This window comes from Sciurus carolinensis, unplaced genomic scaffold (genome assembly GCF_902686445.1).
Source record: "Sciurus carolinensis unplaced genomic scaffold, mSciCar1.2, whole genome shotgun sequence".
In the NCBI taxonomy this organism is placed as follows: domain Eukaryota; kingdom Metazoa; phylum Chordata; class Mammalia; order Rodentia; family Sciuridae; genus Sciurus; species Sciurus carolinensis.
The window spans coordinates 38178-49860 of record NW_025920569.1 but is presented as its reverse complement, the minus strand read 5'-3'; positions in this window follow the sequence as shown (position 1 = coordinate 49860).

Genomic DNA, 11683 nt, shown 5'->3' with positions numbered 1-11683 from the left:
GAGTTGCAGCACCTGAGTGCTGCCCCAGCCGACACCTGAGGCCAGGCTAACACACACCTGCTTGGGATCCTGAGGGGGACAGGCTAAGCTTCTGGATGTCCTAATTGCTTGAAGGTGCTTAGACTTCAGTGACCTTATTCATTTGAATTTCCAAACAACATTTAACTCTTGTCCCACAACTTTTCCCTAAAACTCAAAATTGTTATTTTTTTTCTAACTGGAACTTCAGGGTACAGTCCTGGTTCTCTAAACTATATTAAGTCAAGTTTGTTGATGTTCTCTCAAGGAAGGACACTCACCAGGTCTGAGCTTGCCAGTGGTGAGGCTGAGTTTCTGTAACCTTGTAGTTAGTCTGAAATGTCCTCTGCCCTTCACAGCCATGGTTCTGTACCCTCAAGGAAATTCCACCAGTACAGACAACATTTTACCAAAGGAATGCAACATAAATAAATAGTACTTTTCCTGTGCACATTCTCATTTTATAGTTGACATAAAGAAGAGCAGCACCTAAATTTAAATGAAATTAAACATATCTAAGTAAAAGTATAATATATTATGTGGAGGAAGAAATTCATGCTTGGAAAAGTGTGAATGGTTAATGAGCACCATTAACAAGTTCACAATTTCAAAGATCAAAATTCTAGATCTGATTATGTACACTATAGCACTCTTCATTGTTTTTCAGGTCCTTTTCCTAACACAAGACATAAAATACATTGCTCATGATTTTTAAAATGCCCATGTGTTCTATGATTTATAAAATTGTAAATTCTCAAAAATATCTTTAATTACTGACCACTGGATTGGCTTTGACATTATTTAGTTTTATCAAGGGGGCTCAGCAATCATTTCTCTTTCAGATGTTGCACCACTAATTTTAGGGATAGTATGTAAAGAACTTAGAACAATTTAACTGGAACTCTGAACAAATAACAAGTCAAGTTAAGCTAAGGTAAATGAATTAGCCCTAATGAAAGATCCATAAATTAAGAGAGAAACTAAACAGAATATAGAGAAACAAATCAAAATAGATTTTTGGATTCTAAAATGTTGTTTTCTCTCATGATTGAGGACTCCACTGGGCGAGGACATTAGCCAAGAAGTCTCTTAGTTAATTTTGTGATTTGGCAAACATAGTCTGTTGAACTTATTACTGTGGCAGAATGAAATCTCATTTTCAGGTGTGCACATGATGAAAACAATTCTACACTAGGGCCTACCAACACAGATCTGCTTTTTTTAATTACAGAAATGTATTTACAGGCATATGTCCTAAATAAATAAAAGCAGGGACTTGAAGAGCTATTTGTACACCCATGTTCATACCTGTATTAATCACAGCAATCAAAGGGTAAAGTGAACTGTGTGTCCTTTGATAGATCAACACATAACCAAAATATGGTTTTCACTCAATGGAAAGGATGGATATTCTGACTTCCTACAGCATAGACAAACCTTTAGAACATTATGATAACTGAAGTAAACCAGAGACAAAAAGTTAAATACTGTGTTTTTCTGCTTATGTAAGGTACCTGGAGTGTTCAGATTCATAGAAAGTAGAAATGTGTTTGTAAGATGTGGGCTGGAGGAAATGAGGAGTTAGTGTTTAATGGGTACAGAATTAGAATGGGTGACATTTAGAATGATGAAAATATCTGGAGATGGAAGGTGGTAATGGTTCTACAATTATTTGAATATACTTAGTGCCACTGAATTTTATACTTAAAATGGTTGAAATATTAAATTTTACATTGCGTGTAATTTTGTACCAGGAATGGATCCTAGGGTTCCTTAACCAGTGAGCCACATCTCTAGCCATTTCTGAAAAATTTAAACAGGGTTTAACTAAGTTGATTAGGTCCTCACTAACTGAACCCTAGGTTAGTTTGTGGCTCTGTTGTATGAAAAACTGGATGAGCTGAAAGTGGTACAGCAGCTCTTAGGTTTTTGCCCCTGATGACATAGTATGGCATCTGATAACAGTGATACTATTATCTTCCAGTGATGTACGGAAATGGCATGTTATAAGCCTTTACAGTGAATTACACTTCTCCATTTTGGCGGCTGCTAGGTCTCTGCACCGATTTCCATGCCAGCTTCCTTCTCTTGCTTGGTTATTCCCAGCTGTAAATATTTTCCATTAGCGTTACCTTCAGCCAAGCAGACAATATTCTCTTCTTCTCAAGTCTGGATAACACAGAATGTATTTCTAGCACTCAGTTAAAATATTCACTGGAATTAATGTGTTTATTTGCCAAGTATTTCAACAGTATATTACAATAGTAGTATTAGTTGGGCTGGTGTATCCTGAGAGTTACTAAATATTTTAAAATAACTTTAATAAGGACATATTTTTATATTTGAGGACAGCTAATCACACATTTGTGGTAAACAATTTGGTTTTCAAATTACAACTTGCAGCCCCTGACTTTTAACCAAGACTAAGTAATAGGAAAACTACCATAAGGTCTTTATAATATGTTTTGTAATTCTGACAAAACATACTTTGAAGTATCATCATAAATATGTCAAATTAAGCTAGCAGAAATGAATGTATAGACTACATTTAGACCTGTAGTACTCTTTGCTTTTAACAAATTTACTAGTTCCCTAACTAGTGATTTTTGTTTTTCTATATTGGGTCCATATTTTTTCTCTAAGCACTTATTTCTTAAACAAAAGTGTGAGTAATTTAGAAACATGATTTAGTATGCAAGTATTCACTTTCTGTTCCTATCTCTTTGAATGGATTTGATGCACAAGATTGTTCAAACTGAATAGTGCACAGAATTTCAAGAACTGGGAAGAATCTTAGAGTTCATCCCTTCTTAACCTCTCATTTTAAAGATTAAAAAATAATCCCAGATAAGTTAAACTGCTTCTATGGGGGAGGGGAGTTATACACCTCTGAATTCTGATTTACAGATTCTGCATAGATTACTTTCATGTGACTTTTCTGTTGGCTGCTTAATTGAGTGATGTCTGCTCTGCTAATTTCATGCCATGTCAGTGGCAATTCATTGGTCCTACAATTATTTGGAGAATGCTATACTTTTTTAGTACAGCTAGATGATTTCCTCTAAGCAAAAAGTCTTCATCCATGACAGACCCCAGGTACCTGGGGAAAGTGCTAGAGCCAGAAATGGCCTGTGTGATGGATTGCCTTGCCTGTTCCACAATTACAGTCAGTTACAGTCTTCCCCCTCAAACTACCAAGCAGTGAATTTGCAAATGAGCTGAGCATTTGTTGTTATTAAAGCATCACTTTACTATTTTCTGTGCAAAAAACATTTAACATTGTATTCACTCAAAAGAAAAAAATGCCAGCCTTCAAGTTACTTTTAGGCAGTCTTATACATACAATTAATATCTTTGGAGACCTTATAAATAACATATGAATATTTGCCTACCTTTCTGATTATAATTACAAATGTAAGTTTGTATTTACATCCTGGAGGAGGAGCAAATTACTCATTAAGTAGCAAATTACAGGGAAATTTTTAAAGATTCAATCTCTGTCTATCCAAGTGCTTTAATTGTGTCAGGCATTATTATTGTAACTGAGTAGAAGGCCATGGAACCTTACTTTTCCCTCCCCTCTTAATTGCCATCAAACGTGTGTGACTTTAAGAACTTGTAAAGTGACAGCTGTTTTTTTATTTTGTTCTAATTAATCATACATGACATTTTCACACACTGTACACAAATGGAGCACAACTCCTCCTCTGGCTGTACATGGTGCTGATTCATACCAATAGTGTAATCATACATGTACATAGGGTAATGTCCACCTCATTCCCCCATCCTTCCCATCCACCAACCCCCTCCCCTCATCTCCCCTCACTTCCCTCTGCACAATCCAAAGTTCCTCCATTCTTTCATATGCCCTCCCCCCATTATAGATTAGCATCTACTTATCAGACAAAACATTTGACCTTTGTATTTTTGGACTTGGTTTATTTCACCTAGCATGATATTTTTTGACTCTATCCATTTACCTGGAAATGCTACAATTTCATTCTTTAAAGATGAGTAATATTCCATCGTGTATATGTACCACATATTTTTTACCCATTCATTTGTTGAAGGGCATCTAGTTTGGGTTCATAGTTTAGTTATTATGAATTGAACTGCTATGAACATTGACATGACTGCCTCTCTGTAGGATGCTGATTTTAAGTCTGTTGTGTATAAACAGAGAAATGGGATAGTTGGTCAAATGGTGATTCCATTTCAAGTTTTCTGAAGAATCTTCACAATCTTTTCCAGAATGACTTCACCAATTTGCAGTCCCACCAGCAATGTATGAATGTACCTTGTATTCTTGATATTTGCCATTCTGACTGGAATAAGATAAAATCTTAGAATAGTTTTGATTCTCATTTTTCTAATTGATAGAGATAATGAATGTTTTTTTCATATGTTTTTTGATCAATTGTATTTCTTCTTCTGTGAAATGTCTGTTAAGTTCCTTAGCCAATTCATTGATTGGGTTTTTTTTTTTTTTTTGGTGTTAAGTTTTTTGAGTTCTTTATATATTTCGGAGATTAGTACTCCATTTGAAGTGGGTGAGCAAAGATTTTCTCCCATTATATAGGTCTTCTTTTCACATTATTGATTGTTTCCTTTGCTGAGAAGAAGCTTTTTAGTTTGAATCCATCCCATTTATTGATTCTTGACTTTACTTCTTGCCATTTAGGAGTCTTGTTAAGAAAGTCAGGTCCTAAGCTGACGTGATAAAGATTTGGCCTACTTTTTTTTTTTCTATTATGCTCAGGGTCTCTGTTCTAGTGCTCAGTCTTTGAGGCCCTGTTTGTTTAGCTTCAGATTTTTAAATGTTGATTTTTTTAAATGTACCTCTGGTTGTCTTTTTTTATTAAAAAAAACCTCATTTTTGTCAATTCTGACCAGTATCCAAGAGCACTCAGACGAGGGTCACATGCCAGAAACAATGAAAAGGCTGCAGCATGGATCTTTTTTTCATGCGCTTTATTTTTTACACATAAAGCAAAACTTGTGGGTATAAAGTTTGGTATAGAAGGATTCATGTCCATAAGAAGATTCTGTATAGATAGCTGAATCTCTGGTGTCCCCTGGATTAGCTCTTAACTATGTGAAACTGAAAGTTTTCAGTTTTCTCAAAGTACTTTTGGATAGAAGTAGACAACCTTTCATTCAATAGCAGCAGTTGAAAGTCTTGCTTGTATAGCCCCATTTGGTCCTGGGCTAACCCTTTGCAGCTCTTCATAGAAAAGAAAGGGTTTAAAAACTAAAGCAAAGTAGATAGATCCTCTTGTGAAGTTCCTAGTGAAAACCCTGGTGACTGCACTGTGCATTTTATTTGTGGCCATTTTATACAACAATAGTTAACTGCAAGAGAATGCTGGAGGAAGAAAAATGTTAAGATGCTTTTGAAAGAAATATTAAGCTTATCCTAGTTTGGGAGAACGGGCCTTGGGCTATGTCTAGGGACTTGGTGTTTACTTCAGCAGGATCACTAAGTCAGTCCTCTGGCAAGTCCCTGGATGCTCATGATTAATCAACTCAAAGATCACTTTACATTCCATAGCACTGCTAATTTGTGATTCCATCACTACCAGCTCTGATCTTTACAACAAATGAATAAGTAAGATAAACTAATGCTTTGATTCCTTCTGTGAAAATTCTTATTCAGTTATTTTATTTATTCATTTCTATGACATACATTCCAGCCTGTCAGATGGATAGCCTTAAATTAATGAAACTTATTTTTTCTTACATTGTATTGCACATGATGGCTACAAATGCAGTTCGAAATCTATTCATTGTATTCTCCAAAGCATCTGACCTGGCCCTCAGCTACTCCATTTACAGTAATAAGGGCTTAATGTTGCCGTTAGATAATGCCCATCATTTCATCTCCTTAAAGGAAAAGCATGAATTAATAAATGAAGGATTGATCAATATATTTTTAGACCCATGCTCTCTTGTCACTAAGATTTATATGATGGATGAAATATAAAAAGTGCTATAAGTTAGTGTGGCTTTTCCTCTGTAACACTTTAAGTTTTGACCTATTTTCCTTATAGACTGACCCACTCCCTGCAATACATTGGAGGTGTGATCCTCCCAGCTTTGTTTTGTGGTCTGCTGCTATTCAGAGTCTATTAACAGCTGTGTACCCAATGCATTAGGAAATTCAATGTGCAGGAGAGAGCTGTTCAAAGACACAACAGTGTGTTCCTCATCGTGTTCTGGAACCCTCTGCTTTAAAATTATCTGAGGTGCTTACAATATTGACTGTTTCTTGGTCATACCTTCAGGCACAGTGGATCAGAATGTGGGGCAGAGAAGGTTGGCACCACAAGTTCCCTATGTGATAGTGTTCCTTACAGATAGTGGTCCTTACAAATATTTAATAACCACTACCAGAGGGTCAGACCAGCCACAGACATTCCCATGTATTTCAGGATCCAAGTTGTGAGGAAGCTTCGGAACCATAGAATGTTGGCTTGAACACACACAAAAGAATATTTTTACTTCATCTCAGGAAAGAATATCTGAAGAAAAAGAAAGATTTCAAGGGAATCTAATTCTGTGGTGCTGATTCATTTCCACTAGTGCTCGGAGACCATCCCACAAATACAGCAAACAATTTTTGGTGTAGTCTGAAATGGATGGTAGTTGAACTAACTAATCCAGCACTGTCATTACTTATACCAGACTGTGATGATGCATAAAACCAAGCTTGACATGCATGTGTGTACACCTATTTATGTATTCACACACACACACACACTCTTTCCATTTGTGATACATTTAAGTTTTCATTTTTTTAATAAGGAGCTTTATTCAGGTCAGGGATTAGGAGTAGAGAAATATTGATTCATTCAATGAATATTTACACCCTGTGCTGCAGTATGAAAAACATTAGACTGAATTTCAAATGTATTATAGTGTAGTAGGACACAAGCAGGTCCATAAAGATGATTTGAGGGTGAAAATGATAAAACACTGAAGGATGTACATGTAAAGGCTCTGCCAACTCAGAAGGAAAACTTGATTTTATCTGGAAGAATCAGGAAAGCTGCAAGGAGGAAGTGACAATTGGGCTGAAATTCTCAGCTATGAAAAATGAAAATGGAAGATAATGATATATGTGCTGTTCAAGTAAATATCATCATTATTAATAGTTAATATTTTCATGATATTTCATTACATTTGAAATAAATAGAGCTGCCCCCAGCTTTGTTCATTTCCTATTAGTGCCTGTGCTTAGTGACACAAACAAGTCAGGTGAGGAAGGTACTGTTTTCCAACAAAGGATATTAGTCCATTTATAAAGCAAATAAGAAGAATTAATTATGATTTTGACAGTAAACCTAAAGACCAAATCAAAGACAGATGGACTTGGGATTTTACAACCTAAGAATAGATAGGAGTTGGGCATGGTGGCGCACATCTTTAATTCTAATTCTAGGGACTCAGAAGAGCAGCAGTAGGATCACAAGCTTGAGGTCAGCCTCAACAATTTAGTGAGATCCTGTCTAAAAGAATAAAAGAGATGGGGATGAACTCAGTGGTAGAGCACCCTGGGGTTTAAATCCCTGTGTTTTACACACACACACACACACACACACACACACAAACACAATTGATCTGATATTAATTTGATGAAAGAAATTATAAACTAAGTAGTATAAGTATAATATAACAGAGTGTAGAGGGCTCAGAAATCATAATGCAATAAGTAGAGAGATGAAATATGTCCAGGGAAAGGGCATTTTGTTGTCTCTTATTAAAATGAAAAATGACTTGCTACCTGAGAATGAACACACTTTCTTATTAAAAATATTTGTCTTATGATTGCCTGATACTGTTTGCAATATACCTTCTACTGCTGCTTTCATTAAAAAGAAGCTATTAACATCACATCCTTCCTGAATGTGCCCAGTGTATGAAAGTTTTAATTAAATTTACAAGTACAGACTTATAACTAATTTTAACACAGGCCATCATGCATTTGTTTCTCTTCTAGTCCCTGTGCTTTGTAGAAAAATTCCCCTTATCTGAATTAGTGAACTCAATATCACTTTCCATTAGCATGGCCGATTGGCTCCATGCATCTTCTCTCAGACACTGTTTACATGCTAATGACCTCACAAATAGACTCTGTTGCAACTGGTTTGCTATAGGACTCCAGAGGAGTAAATCCAGGCAGTGGAAGGTGCTGTCTTCTGCTTTCTGCCTCACTGCCTTTGTGAATTCACTAGATTAAGCTCTATAATTAGACTGCAGAGTAAGTAAGGAAAATTTAACACATGCAAATAGAGCAAAAGGGTTTACTGCTAATTATGGTTCCTGTACCATAGTCAAGAAAAATTAATTTTTAATATTATTTGACTTTTCGCTGACCCATAGGAGTCTAAAGAAGTGATGTTTGTGCTTTAAAAAAGACTCCTACAATAGAAGTTAATCAACATTCTACAACTGGAAGGAATTCAAGATAAAAGCTGTATATTTGATGCTTTGGAGAAAAATTGGGGAGGGGACTGTTAAATTTCTATAGAAACTTTAGTGTGTAATAACTTTGTTTTTATTTTTGTTTTGTTCCCAGAAGATGCAGATGTTTAATACAACATTGCTATAGTATAATCACACTGGCAATCTATAAATAACCACTTCCCAGCTTCCAGCATTTACAACCAGGAATTTAAATGGACAGCATGTAATTTTCATGTTTTAAATTTTTACCTATGAATGTCTTAGGCCAAGTTTTAGTGCCATGAACTCCAACTGTTAATATTCACCTCCTGTGAAGGAAAGTGCCCTCAGGATGGTGGCCTAGCTTTGCATTCTGAGTCAAGTGAGGATCTCAAAGGTAACTTTGTTGGTTACACATAGTAAAGAATTAGAATTGCAAGAATTTCTACTTCGAAACTAGTATAGGTTTTAGCAGGGAGATTGTGTCTCAGGCAAAGAATTGGGTTTTATTACTGAAGATGGAAAACAGACTTATTTGTGAGTGGTTCATGCCTTTCTCTTCTGTTTTCTTACTTTTTTCTCATTCCTCAGAGTCTGAAGACTAGAGGGCAAACAAGCATTCCTATGACTATAAAAGGGGGAGGCAGCATTTTAAACATTAAGGGCTTTGCAAGTTAATTAATAGAAGCAATAGTCACAAAGTATTAAAAAATAAAGATTTAGTTCGTCCAGGGGCAAACTGGGAAATTTAAAAATGTATTAGCTTTCATTGTTAAGAGTTTCCTGAGGGGAAATCCATTCAGTATTTTGAGCAACTAAGAATTGCTTATTATATGGAAGAATAATGAAGAGAGAAAGAAAGACTTAATCTAGACATAATCTAGAAGTTTTTTTTGTAAGCAAGCTAACAAGGGAGCCTGCATATTCTGTGTCTGTTTCATTCTCTAAAATTAAGTTGAATAAGAATCTATCCTCAGTGATTTCAGTGATGTGCCTGGAGGCAGGGAGTTGAATCTTTTTGGATCTGGTACTTCTGAAGTTCTTTCCACTTCTTTAATTCCAACAATTAAACAGTAAACACAAACTATGTGACTTTCCTTTATTCAGAAGTTCACTGTTTAAAAAGAAGTATGTGTCTAGGATTTAGTACTCCCATTATGTAGAACATTGCTATTGATCATTAGTTTTACCCCATAGAACTCTCTGTTAATAAAGGGAACTGACAGAATGATAATTTGTGACTTATTTTGAATGTCCAAATGACTGATGAAAGAAAGGTCATGTGAACACTTGCTACAGCATACCCAGTGGTTACATTAAGGATTTTGCTCTGATTTGCACAGCACCAACAACCAGACAGGGAAAACAGATTTCAAGGTCAGTCACTTTCTGAAAGGGAAGTCAACCTTGGTAAAACAATTGCTGCAGTAGGATGCAATTCTCTATCAGTCCTGTAAGTCCATGTAGACTTGACTGATAATATAGTTCACTTGAAAGCCCTGTTGATAGCTGTAGTCATAATTACTTACAGATCAGATTAAAAAGTACATTTTTTAATTTTTTGTTTTATTTATTTTGATTCAGTGTACACAAATGGGGTACAACTTTTTTCTCTGGTTGTGCATGAAGTAGAGTTGCACCATTTGTGTAATCATACATGTACATAGGGTAATGATGTCTCATTCTGTTAATTTTTCTTCCCCCATCTACACCTGTCTTTTTCCTGTATTCAATCTATCCTTCTTCCATTCTTACCTCCCTCCCACCCCCCATTATGTATCATCAGCCACTTATCAGAGAGATCATTTGACCTTTGGTTTTTTGGGATTGCTTATCTCAGTTAGCATGATATTCTCCAACTCCATCCATTCACCTGAAAATGCCACAAATTTATTCTTCTTTATGACTGAGTAATAATCCATCATGTATATATACCACAATTTCTTTATCCATTCATCAATTGAAGGGCATCTAGGTTGCTTCCACAATCTAGCTACTCTGAATTGACCAGCTATGAACATAGATGTGGCTGCATCACTGTAGTATGCTGATTTTAAGTCCTTAGGGCATAATCCAAGGAGTGGTGTAGCTGGGACAAATGGTGGTCCCATTCCAAGTTTTCTAAGGAATCTCCACACTGCTTTCCAGTGTGACTGCTCTAATTTGCAACCCCACCAGCAATGTATGAGTGTACCTTTTTCCCCACATCCTCGCCAACACCTATGGTTGCTTGTATTCTTGATAATTGCCATTCTAATTTGGGTGAAATGGAATCTTAGGGTAGTTTTGATTTGCATTTCTCATACTACAGAGTAATAGTAACAAAAACAGCATTGTATTGGCAACAAAATAGGTAGATCAACTGTACAGAAGAGAAGATATGGACACAAGCCCAAATAATTACAGTTTTCTCATATGAGACAAATGTGCCAAAAACATACAATGGAGAAATGATAGCCTGTTCAACAAATGGGACTGGGAAACCTGGAAATCCATATGCAGCAGAATGAATCTAAACCCCTATCTTTCACCCTGCACAAAAGTCAACTCAAAATGAATCAAGAACATAGGAATCATACCAGAGACCCTGCACCTTATAGAAGAAAACATAGGTCCTTCATCATGTCAGCTTAGGTTAAGACTTCTTTAAATGACTCCCAAAGCACAAAGAAATAAAAGCAGAAATCAACAATTGGGATAGATTCAAACTAAAAACTTTTTCTCAGCAAAGGAAATGATCAGCAATGTGAAGATAGAATGTAAAGAGTGGGAGTAAATCTTTGCCACACATACTTCAGAGAGAGCACTCATCTCCAGAATCTATAAAGAACTCAAAAAGTTTTATGACAAGAATACAAATAACCCAATCAAAAAATGGGCTAAGGCAATGAACAGACACTTAACAGAAGAAGATGTGCAAGCAATCAACAGATATATGAAAGAATGTTCAACATCTCTAGTAATAAGAGAAATACAAATCAAAACTAACCTAAGATTTTATCTCACCAAATTAGAATGGTGATTATCAAGAGCACAAGCAACCATAGGTATTGGCAAGGATGTGGGGGAAAAGATACACTCATACATTGCTGGTGGGGATGCAAACTAGTGCAGCCACACTGGAAAGCAGTGTGGAGATTCCGTAGAAAACTTGGAATGGAACCACCATTTGTCCCAGCTACACCACTCCTTGGATTATGCCCTAATGACTTAAAATCAG